At 29.1% G+C, this 17,448-nt stretch overlaps 1 pseudogene; it reads left to right on the top strand.

Annotated features, from left to right (window-relative positions):
• The first annotated feature begins 13,244 nt into the window (after nucleotides 1–13,244).
• Nucleotides 13,245–17,448, top strand: part of LOC112696365 (auxin response factor 5-like) — a 6,710-nt pseudogene continuing 2,506 nt past the window's right edge.

The following is a 17,448-nucleotide window of genomic DNA, read 5'->3' as shown; positions in this document are numbered from 1 at the left end:
TCATTCCATATCTCTTTCTCATTCTTATGTTTCTGACCAACATGTACTTCACATTAATTATTATTGCATCCAAATTCATACCATGCTCTCTCTTTTCCCAAAATGGACTCATTATTTATATATACTAGGGGTGAACACTCATATTGATTTAGATTTAAGGTAAAATTAGAAGTGAACCAATTGTTGAATTGTAATTGGTTTAGTTTGATTTGAATTTATATTTTTTTGTGTATGTATTTAAATTAAATTAAACCGATTAAAAATGGATTATTTCGGTTTGACTAATTGGGTATTTAATGAAATAGAAATTCATAAAAAAATGAATTTTTTTAAAAAATTTTGTAAGTACAATAAACATATAAAATCAAAATATATTAAAAATTAAACACATTAAAATCTAAACATATTAAACACTAAAGACATTAAAATCCAAATATATTAAACATCAAACACATTAAATTTTTTATATTTTAAAAGGCATACATATATTTTAATTTTTTATTTTTTTATTTAATTAATACATGATCGGGTCTATGGGTTAGTTCGGGTTCCACACATCCAAAACCGTTATCCGAACCAATTACTAGAAAGAGTCATTGATTTGGTTCGACTCAAACTTAATTACCTGTTGGTTCTAAAACCAATTTTATTAGTTCGATTCGGATTCGGACGGGTAATCAAGACTCCGCTACATACCCGTGTTCATCCCTAGTATATACCACTAGTATTTCCATTTTTTATTAAATTTTGTTAAAAATAATTTAATATATTGGATTAAACTATTTAATGTGTATATTATGCATCAAGATTTTATTTGAACATATTTTTATTATCTGAGTATTCAATATGTAATATAATTTATTTTATTTTAAACTAATAATAACTTTAACTACTTATTATGTTATATTTACAATCCACTAGAAGAGGTAAACGAACATGATCATTCATATAGTGCTATATAGCTTGACAAAAAACAAATTACAAAGACAGCAAAACATTTATATTTCATTGTCTAATCCTGTTTTTTGGCATCGCTCTAAATAGATACCTCAAAGAAAAATGCACATATATAAAAAGTTTGTGTAATTTAATTAAAACATACCTAGTATTTTATTTCTATCTCTAATATATATTTTAAATGCATTATTGTCTAACTTTTTTTATCTCTATCTTTATTTATATTTAGTATAATTACCCGGAATTCAGTCTTAATGGAATGTATATATACTCCTTAAGTCATATAGAATCATGAGCCATGATCTTATTTAATTTCCTTCTAGTGTTGTATGGTAGAGGTTGCATAAATATGCAAGTAAATATCTAACTAGTTAAGCATTTGACTCAGTGGAAATAAATTAAAGTCGCATGATGGAGGTTTCCTTTGATCACATTAATAAGTTCCAAGCAATAATTTGATTCAAATTTCAATATACTCAGCCACTCTTGTCTCAATTATTCAAACCACTCTTCAAGTTGTGCAAATAATATAGACAACTATTTTTTGATAATAAATTGTGGTAGCTTAGTGTACGATAGCATTAGATTTTTTAGGGTTTATAGAATTTTCTTATGAAAACTTGATAAAATATTTATATTAAGGAAATGCAAATATAAATACAGTTGAAAGTCTTGAAGCTAAGATGAATTATTGTTGACTGATTATATCTTTGAAACAACTAAAAGACAAAAGAATATCACATCTTGTAATTGGTGTGTAAGTTGGTTATTGCCAAAAATAAAGGAATGAGATGATGATGATTACACCTTAGCTATGAATATTTCCTCCTTTAAAAAAAAAAAAGAAAAAAGAATTAACACTTGATTCTGAAGTTTGACCTATCTTTTTGTTGCTCCAACAAATTATTAGTCATGATTGGGACGCATGACATCTTCAACAATCCCAATCATCACCTGAAATTGGAAGGGAAAAGAAAAAAAAAAGGTAAACCAAGTTACTAACAAATGAGTATATATTTGGCTTTAATTTTGGTTTGTGAAGTTTGTTGATCTAATCCAAATTTTATTGTCCTTAATTTTACCCTTTTTTATTTTTTATTTTTTTTCACTACTCCAAGTGTTGTGCATGTTAAGGGTCTTTTTCTTATCTTTATTTCAAAGGCTTACACTTTAATTGTTACCTTATAACCTAATTAATTAGACGGCGTAACTAAACCAACTTAAAAACATGATTATCTCTAAGAAAACCAATTTGTGCGCATGACAACATTATTAACACTAATTAAACAGCTTCAAAGACTATCATGATGAAACCTTTTACCGGAAAAAATTACTCCTCATGCCAGAATCTCTTGTTTGAGGTTTAAAGCCTAACAAATTGGATTTGAATCCTCTAAAGTTTGAATTTTATTTTAGAGAGTAAAGTGTGATCTCTCATCATTTATTTTATAGGTGGGGTCAAGAGTAAATCTGAGAGAGAAACTATTCAAGAATAGAAAATCACACTTTATCTTTTAAAGTAAAAATTCAAAATTTAGAAGATCAAAATTTTAACAAATTATAGCTTGTTTTTACTCTGAAAGAACTGTTTTTAATAGTAATAATACGTGATCAATAAAATGTATTATTATTTTATTTAAAATAATAAATTTTAAACTTTAAATTTTAATAATATAAAAATAAAATATTCGTAGAAGACTAATATTGATAAAAAAAATTATATTTCTCTTCTCTTAATATATATTTTTTCCCATTACTTCTAGGTTCGTGCCCTTTGTTGTTCTTAATTAATTATAAACCCTATATTTTAAGCTAGCATTAAAATAATAATAGGGATAAAAACATTATGTTCTGTTTAATTGGGGTGGTGAAAGTTGGTGTTGCTCCAACATCATTGGTTAATGCGGTGGAGAATTGGGTGTGGTCACTAATTATCTTCATGGCCCCTCATTCTATCAAACTATAGATTAGATTAGATTTGGTCTTGACTTTAGCTGGTCACACATATAATTAACTCAAAAGTTGTTTAATTTGTGTGGGATCGTGCTACATACAAATTTTTATCTTATTTCATAGATCCTCTCTCATAGTAGGCAACTATACAATAATTAATTATAAATAAATAAGGACATATGGCTACCATTTAAAAACTATATATGATAATTAATTTTAAGCAGGTTATGATCTCTTTAATTGGGTTGACCTTTTGAAACAAACTGTCCATTTTCTATGTAAAAACTAAAAACTGAAAATTCTCTCCTTGCAATTTCATCCATTATTAGTTAGCAAAAAAACTAATTTTAGTGGTAAATTTTAGTAATATTAGCATTATCTATTACTATTTTTTTATTTAATTTAATTTTTTAGACAATTATATAATTTTATTGTTATTTATTATAATGATGAATTATAAGATTTTTAGACCCTTAAAAAAGTATTTATTGACAATTGTTATAATATATAGTTATTGAAGTTTTTTAATAACAAAGTATAAGATGAATAATATTTAATAGTTAGTAGTTGTATTAATGATATTTTTACTGCTGCCAAAGATAAATAAATTGTCACTAAAAGTATATATTTTTGTAATGAATATATATACTTAGAGAATCTTCTATCTAATTAAGTAATTAACAAGAAAACATACGTATGCTCTATAGTTATAAAAGTAACAATAAAGGTGTATAATAGTTACTACATACATCGCCTTGAAAACTTCATGGAGGAACATAATTTGATGTTTATTTTTACTTATTGTAGTCACATTACTCACGTTTAGTTTTTCACTATGTACAAATAGCATAAGAATCTCTTTAATAAAAGTGTATAATTTAGAAATATTAACTTGTGTTTTAATTTCCTTTGAAAATTAGAGAAAGATGTATGATATATAGTAAATGTCCCTTTCTTTTTCTTTTATCTAATTGTAGCAAAGCAATTTGGAATCTAATTCAAAGGATTAATTGTAATTTACTTTATTTTAATTAGTACTACCTTTGCAGAGTGTTTACTAAAGTTAGAAATATGCCTTAGCATTGGACTGGGATGGATTTTTGTTTCCCCAAACTTAACTTTTTTTTTTCAATTTAAATGTAAAGTTAAAACATATATGTAGTATTTATAAAATTAAAATTGCTAAGTAAATTTAAAAGTGTTGCTGATTTTATTTTCAAGGTATTATTTGAACACTAAAATTAGTTATTATTTATTTGTGTATAAATATATGTATAATTTAATTTATTTTTAATATATATTTTATATTTCATTGATGGTTGACTAATTTTAATAATTAATTTTGGTGTATATCTAATATGATTATTTTATTTTAATGAGTTTAACTAAAAAATATTTTTTTAAACTAACATTAGTCAATTTTTTAATTATAGATCTTAAATCCTATATCTTAAATTCTAATTCTAATTAAAGTCTAAACACTAATAAATTTCCTAAAAAAAGTTAAAAAATAATTTTATAATAAAAAGAAAAGATTCTTTAGTTTTGTTTTCAATTCAAAATCTTCGACTTCCAATATCTTTAAGTATAGTTTTAAAGAATACTTATTAACAAAACCTAAAAAATATAAGTACACCGAGATTAGGGTTCTTGATTATTTTTTTTTAAAGAAAGGTTTATTTTAGAAAAATAAAAGTTCAACTATTTACTATATTGAATAAAATGAAAGTTTTTTCCCTCTCTCTTTGTGAAATTCATCAGTCCCTTAGAACAATATTGACTAACAAAATCATTAGATTCGTCACAATAATTGTTGCACTCATATATTTCCAGAGGGAGTAACTAGGAGCACATATATATGTGTGTAGTGGTTTAATTTAATTAAAAACATTAATTTCAACCAAAACCAGAATATATATATATATGAGAACATGCATTTACTCACCTCAATTAGCTTTCCAATTGTCCCAAAAAAAGGTAGGGAATATTGCTATCAGATCCTAGATATATTACATGTAACTAGCAATAGTAGAATCTAACTCACAAGTAACTTTTGGTTTATATAGGGTACTTTTTTTTTTTTTGAACAAAATATAGGGTACTTGAAAATAGGATAAAGATGAAAACCTTCATGCATTTGGACAAATATTTTTACTACTTTTTTATCACACAATAAGTTTAATTTTGGATAAAAAATGGACCAAAAGCAGGGGCTAGATATAAATACATATAGGAAAAGATTTTATGCACAATCCTATCATTTCTAATGTAACAAAAGATTGGCGTATACGATTGGCATGCTCTCAAATCTTGATGAAGCAAACTGAAATATTAATATAATATCATAATAGAAATAAATTCTTTATGCACAAGTTATCCTGATTATTACTATACTTAGGACATAGGTTAGTAAGTATAAGGTCATTTTCATGAAACCCTAAAAGGGTATGTTTGGTCTTCAATTTATGCACTAAATTTGTGGAATTGTGTCATTAAGTATTTGAATCTCACTTCATATCTATCCTGAAACAAAGAAAAATGATGAAAGCAAAAGTATCCTAGTGTGGGTGTTATATTTTTTTATTTCTTATTTAAATACTCATGCCTCTTTTTTTTTTAAGTTCTTTACTTATATCATCTATTAAATAATTAGTTTTTAATCTATATCATGTATTTCATGCATAAAAAGCCTTTAAAAATAACATTTAATTTATTTTTTTATTCAAATTTTTTACTAGTAATATCTTTTCAAAATGCTCTTACATAATATACTTGTTAACGAGACTCATTAATTTATAGCATGTTACTCATAATTAAGTCATAACTAGTCATATAAGGGGTATATTAGTTATGCCAACACAATTCTTAAAGTGGAGATTTTAAATGGTATGTACTGTATATTTAAATATCCAATATTACAGGTGAGTTCACCTTAAATCATAGTACTTTCATTGTACTATAATAAACGATCAAGCATTAAATAATTTAAGTGAATTATATATGAATCTTAGCAAATTGATTAATCTTGCTTGTAGTAGTTCATAATTGTAAAAACTAACTTAGATTAGTCAAACAATTCACTTATCTATTTAAATAAGTATTAGAGAAATTTGAATCTCAATATATTAGTCCGTAACATATATATTTTTAAATGAAATTCAAATTAACAATTTAGTTAAGCTTAGATTTAATAAAACCACTTACAATGCGTGAGAATTAACAAAAGTGTTGTGATAAAAATACCTTATCACATCTTATGTGGATGTCCATTTTTTATAAGATACAATTTTTTAAAGATGATTATATTTAATATAGTTTGAAAAAGTAAAGCCTTGCACATGTATAAATAGGGACATAGGATGAGGCTTTTGACACACAGCAATAAAGTATTTCTCTTTCCTCTTTTACTATAATACTCTTTTTATACACTAATAACAATTCTCTCTCTATTTATATTGTCTATATATATAAAACTTTTTCTCTCTTTTTCTTTTATATATATATATATATATATATATATATTATATTGAGATAGTAATTGTAGTGAATATTACTAGAGTTATCTAATTATATTTCATATTTATATTTGTTACCTCTTTCTTATTTATTTATTTAGTTATTTTACAACACGTTATCAGCACGAAATTCTAACCAAATTTTAGGAAGACTCCAGATAACAAATTTTTATTATGTCAAAAGTCAAAACTCTCTCATCTTGAATATAATGCTTTTGATATATTTGGAAATAATTTATTTATCATGGATACTAGATGTTAAAATCCATCTTGATTTAATGGATTTTGGAGATACCATTAAGGTTGAAAATAATACATCCCAGAAGGATAAAGCCAAAGCTATGATTTTTCTTCATCGTCATCTTGACGTATGATTGAAAAATGAATATCCCACGTTAAAAGATCCTGCAGATCTGTGGAAAGATTTTGAAGAAAGGTACAATCATAAAAAGACGGTGATACCTCCTTAAACCCGATATGTTAGAGAAAACTTTCTCGACCTTTCATGCCTCGAATGTGCTCCTGCAGTAGCAATCAAGAAAAAGGATTTAAAAAATATTATGAGTTAATTTCTTGCCTTCTTGTTACTGAACACAACAATGAGTTACTTTTAACGAATCATGAAGTGCGCCCAACTGGCGCCGCCCCATTTCCTGAAGCAAATGCGGCAAATTATAACCTCAGAAGAGGTAAATGGCAAGATTTTGATAACAAGAAAAATTATGAAATGAAAAGAAATTATGTTCATAAGAAAGGATCTCACCAAAAGTGGGATAAGGAAAGAAACAATGGGCAAAGTAAATCGATTGAGGATAAATGCTTCCGTTGTGGTGGAAAGGGCCATTGGTCGCGTACCTGTCGTACCTCAAGGCATCTAGTTGATCTTTATTAAGCATTCTTGAAAAGGATGACAAAGGAAAGGAAACCAATTTTGTTTCAAATTATGATGTATCTAATTTTTTTGAGGACCTTGAAGGGAATATTGGCCATTTGATCAATAATGAAATAGTTTAATATTTGTGTTTGTTAAGTATTCATGTGAATAATTTTACTATGCATGTATTTTTATTCATTTTATTATTATTATTATTATTATTATTATTATTATTATTATTATTATTATTATTATTATTATTATTGAAGAAAAGTGGCAAGGACATATTCTAAAGATATTTGCCTTGCGGATAGTGCAAGTTCGCACACTATTCTTAAAAGTGATCTATATTTTACCCATCTTGTGCCAAAAGAAGAGAATGTTAATACTATTATTGGCTCAGGCAATGTGATAGAAGGCTCCGGAAGAGCTATAATTTTGTTTCCTGGAGGAACAAAATTTGTAATAAATAATGCACTATTATCTACCAAGTCTCTGAGGAACTTGTTGAGTTTCAAAGATATTCGCCGAAATGGATATTATATTGAAACAATGAATGAGGAAAATCATGAGTATTTATATATCACAACTCATGATTTAAATAAGAAAGTTATATTAGAAAAGTTACCATCACTTTCATCTAGGTTGTATTATACAAAGATTAGTGCAATTGAATCACATGCCATTGTAAACCAGAAGTTTACTAGACCAAATAAATTCATAACTTGGCATGGCCGATTGGGTCATCCGGGAACAATCATGATGCGGAAAACTATTGAAAACTCCCATAAACATTCACTAAAGAACCAGAAGATTCTTAAAACTAGTGAATTTTGTTGTGCTGCATGTTTTCAAAGAAAATTAATTTTAAGGCTATCACTAGTAAAGATTGGATTTGAGTCTCCTGAATTCCTAGAAAGGATTCAAGGTGATATATGTGGACTATTCATCCACCATATGGATCTTTTAGATATTTCATGGTCCTGATAGACGCATCTTCGAGATGGTCACATGTGTGCTTGTTGTCTTCTCGCAACCTGGCGTTTGCGAGATTATTGGCTCAAATTATTCAATTAAAAGCACAATTTTTAGAAAATCCAATCAAAGCAATTCGTCTTGATAATGCTGGTGAATTTTCAGAAAATATTTTTATTTTTATAAAAAAAATTATCAGGCCTTTTAATAGGCTTCAAGCCAGGCCAGGCTGAATAACAGGCCAAGCCTAGTACTATATAAAGAGCCTATAACAAGCTGCAGGCCAGGCTCAGGCCAATCAACTGTATGACAGGCCAGGCTTGGCCTGTTTCCACCCCTACTCTAATCATGCTGAAATACTAGCGATATATGAAGATAGTCGCGAGTGTTTTTGGCTGAGGAGTGTGATCCGATATATTCTGTCATCATGTGGACTGATTGATCATAAGATAGCTCCAACTGTCTTGTTTGAAGATAATACAGCATGCATTGCTCAACTTAAAGGCGGATACATTAAAGGTGATAGAACAAAGCATATTTCTCTCAATTTCTTCTTCACTCATGATCTTCAAAATCAAAGGACAATTGATATCCAACAGATCCGCTCAAGTGATAATATGACAGATTTATTCACAAAATCACTCATAAAATCCTCCTTTGAAAGATTGGGACATGAGATTAGAATGCGCCGATTTCGAGATATCAACTGATGTCGACAAGAGGAGAGATTGTACTCTTTTTTTCTTGGTCAAGTTTTTTTTCCATTGAATTTTTCTTGACAAATTTTTTAATGAGGCAGTCCCTATCACTAAAGGATATTGTACTCTTTTTCCTTCACTAAAGTTTTTTTTCACTGGATTTTTTTAGTAAGGTTTTAACAAGACAATAATCCTAAATGGTCATCCAAAGAGAGTGTTGTGATAAGAATGCCTTATCACATCTTATGTGGATGTCCATTTTTCATAAGATACAATTTCTCAAGAATGATTATATTTAATATAGTTTAAAAAAGTAAAGCCTTACACATGTATAAATAGAAGCATATGCTAAGGCTTTTGATACACACCAATAAAATATTTCTCTCTCCTCTTTTACTATAATATTATTCTTATACACTAATAACAATTCTCTCTTTCTGTTTATATTGCCTATATATATAAAACTTTTTCTCTTTTTTCCTTTTATACGTTACTACATATATTAATATATATATATATATATATAAATGATTTCTTTTATATTAAGATAGTAATTATAGTGAATATTATTAAAATTATCTAATTATATTTTATATTTATATTTGTTACATTTATTTATTTATTTAGTTATTTAAAAAGAAATATATAATAGTGTATTATAATAAAAGCAGTTTTGGTAATATTAGTATTTTGTTAGAAATGGTGTGAAAGGGGAAAATAGAAAAAGGTGGGTCAAAAAGGGGAGGAATGTGGAAAACGGCGCCGTGAGTGAATAGACATAAAAGTGCCACGTGTCGCATATGAGTGAAGGCCCCACTGCCACTAGCTTTGTCGTGAACCACACGCGTGATTTACAGTCAAACATCACAACTACGTCGTAAACCCCCATTCTCTCTCTCATATTTTCTAGTTTCTACCAATAATTCAATTATTTAATTCATGTCTTGTCTAAATCTATTCAGTTTTGAATTTACCAAAACTTGCTACCAGCCAAATATATTCTTCTTAAATATTTCAAAATTAAGTAAAATATATATCTTATTAAAAAGAGTAAGATAGACATGGTGGAATGATGTCTATTATTTTTTGTGTTCAATAAAAATATATGCGACATCGTTGTTGTATTTATTTTTATTGGACATAAAAAATAAACAACGTTATTTTATTAATATCTAGCACAATATTAGATTGTCGATTTATTATCTTATTTGTTAAATCACTAATGAATCAAAAAACACTATAATGCAAAGAGATTAATTTTAAAAAAAAAATACTATAATTGAAATCTGAAAAATTAAATTAGTATATAATGTGAATCTCAAAAAACACTTTAAGAATTTATTATTCTATCTTAATAAAAAAATGTACATTGTCTCAGAATATTATAATATCCTCTTTTAATTTGATAAACAGTTGCGTTATCTTTTATTAAAAATAGACAAAAAGTTCTTCACTCTCAATATTACAACTTAATAACCTTGGTTATTAGTACATAATTTTTCTGTAAATTGAATAATGTTTTTGTAAAAAGGTCTATAACTTTGGACCAAGACAATAATCATGAAATACCTTAAAAGGCACGAAGAAATAGAGAAGTAAATATAATTATAATCAATTATGAGGATGATGTAATGCTAATGGGGGTATCCCAAAGAAAATGCTAATGGGGGCAGGTGAAATTAACAGCAAATTTGGAACATCTTAAAAATTGATGTGACAAATTGGCGATACATTAATAAATCATCTTAGTTTGTTTTCTAGTATGTAATGCTTGCTAGGTACATGCATGTTTTTATTTTTTACTTTAAAAAAATGTATCTTATATTAGTTTAAGTGGCACAATCAGATGTGACTACATCATGAAAAAAGAAATGAGTTACAATTGTAACCCAAAAAGATGTACAAATGTGCTTATTATCGATAAACGAGTTTTATTTCATCTAATTCATTGGTGGACTTATAAGTTTTGAGTGAAATTACATGAGATTAAGTACAATATATGTATACACACAAAATTAATACTAGCCAACAAATATTCTGCCATCAAACACTTGATTTTATTAGTAAAATTCACACTATAATTCACTTAAGTTCGATTTGATAAAAAAAAAAAAACTCTTAATGCCACATATTACAATATATCTATACAATATAATTAACTGACATGTCAAATCAGTGATAATACATTATATATTATTTGATATGCCATAAATTTATTTAGAGTTAAATTAATTTCTAAAAATATATACTAAGTTATTTTCATCTCAAAATTTTGAAAATTGATTAAATTAACTCTTATATAAATCTCTTATTTTTTGTCATAATAATAATTTTTAAATATTATTTAATACTACTTATTTTAATACAATTTTTAGATATTAATAAACAAAAATATTTTTTATAAAATAATAAAAATAATTAAATTATTACAAAATTATTTTATCATCTGTATTTTTAAAACGTTATATTTTTTAATTTTAATTTTTTTATTTAAATAATCTTATCAAACTATTATTAATTATATACTTAAAATTTAAAAATATAATTTATTTATATAAAAAATTCATTACAAAAAAACTAAAACTTAAAAATGTAAAATCTAAAAATACATATAAAAAAATAATTCTGTAATAATTTAATTATTTTATTTAAAAAAATTTATTTATTAAGCTATAAAAAATAAAATTAAATTAGTAGAATTAAAAATTTAATATTGTAAACAAAAAAGAAAAATTTATATAAAAATTAATTTGATTAATTTTTAAATTTTAGTGATGAAAATTATTTACCTATGTATTTTTAAGAATTAATTTAATTCTAAATAAATTTATAACATATAAGATAATATGTGACACATGTGACATGCCATATGGCATGAGTAGACTTAATACGTTAACTAATTATTTTGCGATATATGTCATTAATCTACCACATTATCATATCACATAATACTTAATATGATAAGTCATTATCTAATTAACGACAGAAATAACTGATTTATGTTTTATTTTTTTCGAGACTAATATGATTAATTTAATTTTTTTTAAAAACAAATGATCATTTCCAAATAAATTTGACTATTAAATAAATAAATAAAGATTCTTTGGGGGAGTATGAAGGCAATGACTTGTGGCAGGGTTCATCTGCTTCCTTTTTCAGAAAATTTAAAGAGTGTTTTTAAATATTACTTTCCCAACTAAGCTAAGCTCTCTGCATATCATAGTCTGTAGGTGTACTGTGCTTTCGTGTTTCTTTGGTTTGCTCTTTCTTTTTACATTATTTCTTATTTTCATTTATTACAAATACCAACAATAATCATATTATTACATACATTTACTATCTGCATAAATAAATAATGTATTTATACTTCTAAATTATATTTAAGTATATCTAAAAAATGACATTTATTTTTAAATACTATTTCTAAAAATAAAAAGTAATATAAAAATGGGCTTAGCTTCTAAAGCTGCAAAGTGCAGAATATACACAACACATAGGACATAGCAGGAGGCATGCATTAATATATGGTACCTCTTTGAACCAATAATTAAAATAGAGAAGACAAAAGAGAGATATAAGAAAGTTTTTAATATTTTGTATTGTAAAATAAAATTGAAGTAGAGAATATTAATTAAAAAAAAATAAAAGTTTTGGTTGGGTCAAATGTCTCTACAGCAATAGTCCACGTATCATATGAGTGCTTGAGAATTGAGTAGTAAGTAACTAATAAGAAGAAAGAAGAAAGAAAAAAGCAAAGTAAGAAAGCACAAACCATGGACCATGGTTGCTGCAGCAGTATCAGCATCAGTGGTGTGTTGTTGTGAATTGTGATTGTGATGGGTGGTTTCATTGAAAGGTAAATTTCTTTTTCAAGCATAGAAAACAAAATGAAAATGAAAAAAAGAATAATAATTATAATATTAGCAGCAAAAAAGTAAGAGTCTTTCTCTCATTTCATGCTGCTTTGATACGCGTGCTTGTGTTGCAAATTGATGATGGCTTTTAACTCATTCTTACTTTGATCCCAGCCCCCTATGCTACTTCTACTACATGCCACCCTTTTCTTCTTTATGAGAAGAGAAAAACAAAGATCTGCACTTTTTGCAGGTTCTTTGTTCTCTTTTGGATTCTTCTTTGTTTCCTCCGACAACTTATAAGGATCATGAGATTCTCATTCTCATTCTCATGTTAACAACGACATCATTAATACTAATACTATTATATGGTCCCAGCTCAAACACCCCCTATTATGTTTTCTATGCACCACTTGTGTTTGTGAAAATTATCCTCTTTTGAAGCTTGTGTTTTGGGGGTTGTTTGGTTTGGTGGGGATGAAGCTTATGTGAAGTTTTTTTTTTTTTTTTTTTTGAGGTTGTTTATGAAGGAGTAGAAAAAGAGGTTCCTTTTTTGGGTGGTTTATGTTTAAAAGCGTAGAGAGTGGTGCAGCATTAATGGCTTCCTTAGAAGAAAAGGTTAAAACTTGTGGTGTTGGTGTTGTTGGGGGTCAAACTCTAGTTGCCGAGATGAAGCTCCTCAAGGAAATGCAAGAACACTCTGGTTTGTAATCTTTGTTTTATCTTTCCACTTAATCTTTCCCCTGTTAATTAATAATGGATGGTTAATTATATGGTTTCATCATTCATCAAGCTAAATATTTCACCCTTAAACTTTTTCGCCTTCTTTTTATGATGATGGTAATTTCAGGGGTGAGAAAGACTTTGAATTCAGAACTGTGGCATGCTTGTGCTGGCCCTCTTGTCTCTTTGCCTCAAGTGGGAAGTCTTGTTTATTACTTTCCCCAGGGACATAGTGAGCAGGTACATCTCTTCTTCTGATAAAAATTTCAGTGCTAATTCTAATGCTAAATCTTCATTAGTGCTTCATTAATATTTTTATTAGGGAGGGGGAGTCCCTTTTGGGGTAAAAATATTAATGATGCAGAAGAATTGCTAGTTGTTACTAGTGTCACAAGCTTCTTTTGTGAATTTAACCATTCAAGATTCTGTTATTATCTTAGAAGCTTTTCAATTCTGATTGGTAGAGCATAGTTTTGTTGACTTAAGCCATGTGTGTGTGGTGTGGACCCTTTTGTGTTGTGAATCTAAAACAGGTGGCAGCTTCCACCAGAAGAACAGCAACATCTCAGATTCCAAACTATCCAAACCTTCCATCTCAGTTGCTCTGCCAAGTTCAAAATGTCACACTTCATGTGAGTCTGGTTCTTCTGGGGCTAGTTTGATTCTCCAAATTCTTTCTTTATTCTTTGTATTAGTCTTGAGTTCCACATTTTTCAACTTCAAAATCATCACAACTTCCCCAAATGCTTACCTTTTCTTGGTTTTTCTATGTTATTTTATAGGCAGACAAAGATACAGATGAAATCTATGCTCAAATGAGTCTCCAGCCCTTGAATTCGGTAAGCTAGAATATTAGTATATTACTACCTCTATTCAAAAGAAAGATGTGTCACTTTCAAAATTTAGTATATTGATAAATCATGTATTTTAATGTATATATCATATCTAGATACATTTTGTTATGAATGTACCAAATTTTCAAAGTGACTTGTATTTGGAACAAAGAGAGTACTTCAGAAAGCTTCAGTTCTTACTTCTTACCCATTCAAATGTTAAAAAGTTTTTTGTGATATTGGTCATTCTCCTTAGCTTATGTTTGTATGTTTCAGGAGAAAGATGTGTTTCCTATATCTGATTTTGGCCTAAAGCACAGCAAGCATCCAACTGAGTTTTTCTGCAAAACTTTGACTGCAAGTGACACCAGCACACACGGCGGTTTCTCAGTTCCACGGAGGGCGGCAGAAAAGCTCTTTCCTCCACTGGTATGGCTATAAACTCAGTTGGAAATCCTCTTTGCTTTTGCTTGAGATGTTATATCAATCTGATTTTATTTTATTTTTTCTTAATTTTTCACTTTCATTTCAGGACTACACAATTCAGCCTCCAACACAAGAACTAGTTGTCCGTGATTTGCATGACAATACTTGGACATTTCGACATATATACCGGGGTGGGGGTTCTTTTAGTGTTCAACTCTGTCTTTCGCTTTGGTAGAAAAATCACTATTTTCATTTTTCTTTCCCTAAAACCTGAGCATAAAACACCAAAAATTAAGACAGAATTTAATCAGGTATTTTTGTCAAATGCATATTTGTGTATTATTTTGAGAGTGCTCCTGACTTGCAATTTTTACACTTGTGTGTGTAGGTCAGCCCAAGAGACACCTTTTAACAACAGGATGGAGTTTATTTGTCGGATCAAAAAGGCTTAGAGCAGGAGATTCTGTTCTATTTATCAGGTAATTTGGAAATTATGTAACTAGGATTCTTCCTTGGCAAGTTAATCTTTTTATCAGTTATGATTACTAAAACCATGTTTATACATTTTCAAGGGATGAGAAATCACAACTGCGAGTTGGTGTTAGGCGTGTTAATCGCCAACAAACAACATTGCCATCATCAGTTCTTTCTGCTGATAGCATGCACATTGGTGTGCTTGCTGCTGCAGCTCACGCGGCTTCTAACCGAATTCCTTTCACTATTTTCTATAATCCAAGGTATGTTTGATATTTTTGACACGTTCATTGCATACAAAACTTGTGAGGGTAATTTTTTGAAGTGTCTGAAATGTTTGCTTTCTACTTATTGGTAGGGCATGCCCTTCAGAATTTGTTATTCCACTTGCTAAGTACAGAAAATCTGTATATGGGACACAACTCTCAGTTGGCATGAGATTTGGTATGATGTTTGAGACAGAAGAATCCGGTAAGCGCAGGTAATTTCCGATCCTTGGATTAAGCTGTACTATAATATGGCTGCTGGACCATTCAGCTGTGATGTGAAAAATCCTTAACAAGCAAGAAAAGTTGACATATGCTTCATCATCCTGCAGGTATATGGGTACAATAGTTGGTATCAGTGACTTGGATCCTTTGAGATGGCCTGGTTCTAAGTGGCGAAATATTCAGGTAGTTAATAAAAAATTTTAATGTGAAGTTCGATCATTCATAATTTTTTGTTGTTTAGTCCAACTATTTTTCTATGAGCAGGTGGAGTGGGATGAACCAGGATGTGGTGACAAGCAGAATAGAGTTAGTGTATGGGAAATTGAGACTCCTGAAAGCCTTTTTATATTTCCTTCTTTAACTTCGAGTCTAAAACGGCCATTACAATCTGGATTTTTGGGTAAGTTACTTGATCTGTGTTCCCTCAAATAACGATGAGCTTTCCTGTGTCTGATGAGTTAATGTTGATTGGTGCAGAAAACGACTGGGGAGCTTTGATACGAAGACCATATATAAGAGTTCCTGAAAACGGTGCAACGGAGCTCGCGAATTCAATGCCAAATATCTACTCTGAACACCTGATGAAAATGCTTTTGAAGCCACAACTTATTAACAATAATGGAGCCATGGCCATGCAACAAGAATCTGTTGCTATGAGAGGTACTCTACAAGATGCAAAGACTACACAGGCACCAGAGAACCATAAAGTTAATCTTGCTAGTACAGAGAACCTGCCACTGAAAAATTTGTATTCTCAATCTGTTCCTGAACAAGCTAATGTCGTGAATTTACATTCTCAAGCGAAAAATGATAACCATATGTCTTCTGGAACAGTTATTGATAAGCCGAAGCTCGAACCTGAGGTATTAAATGATCAAATGTATGAGATTCCATCTGGAGGAACAGGAACCAACATTGAAAAAGTGGCCTCAAATCCTGCTAACTCTCAAAGTGTTGCGAACCAATTGGCATTCCTTAATCAAAACCAGAGTCATCCACTTGCGCAATCCGGTTCATGGCCTATACAACCTCAGTTAGAATCATCGGTATCCCATCCTCAACTTGTTGACATGCCTCAAGGTGATTCTGCAATTGCAAACAGCATGCTTCCTCAGCTAGACATTGATGAATGGATGGTGTATTCTTCTAACCAAACTTTTGCTAACCAAAACCGATCAACTGGGCCGGTATCAGATTTTCAAGAGCATTCTGCCGCACTTCAACCTCAAGTAGTGAATCCTTCCATGCCAATGAACCAAGAAGTGTGGGATCAATATGTCAAGAATTTTAAGCTTTTGTCTCAAGTAGACCAGATGACATCTGTCTGTCAGCCGGGGATGTACAGCCTCAACGGTATATCGAGTTCAAACAATTTGAGGGATCTTTCAGCTGAGAGCAATAATCAAAGTGAAATTTGTGTCGATGTTAGTAATAGTGTAAATACAACCATGGTTGATCCTTCAACTTCAAGCACCATTTTGGATGAGTATTGCACACTGAAGGAGAGGGATTTCCAGAATCCACAAGATTGCATCGTCGGCAACTTAAGTTCTAGCCAGGATGTCCAGTCTCAGATAACCTCTGCAAGTCTAACTGAGTCACATGCCTTTCCTCTGCAAGACAACTCAGGTGGTACATCTTCAAGTCATGTTGATTTTGATGAAAGCAGCTTTCT

Source organism: Arachis hypogaea, chromosome 6, assembly GCF_003086295.3.
Source record: "Arachis hypogaea cultivar Tifrunner chromosome 6, arahy.Tifrunner.gnm2.J5K5, whole genome shotgun sequence".
Lineage (NCBI taxonomy): Eukaryota > Viridiplantae > Streptophyta > Magnoliopsida > Fabales > Fabaceae > Arachis > Arachis hypogaea.
The sequence above is the reverse complement of the archived record's forward strand: the minus strand, read 5'-3'. Positions and strand labels throughout refer to the sequence as shown.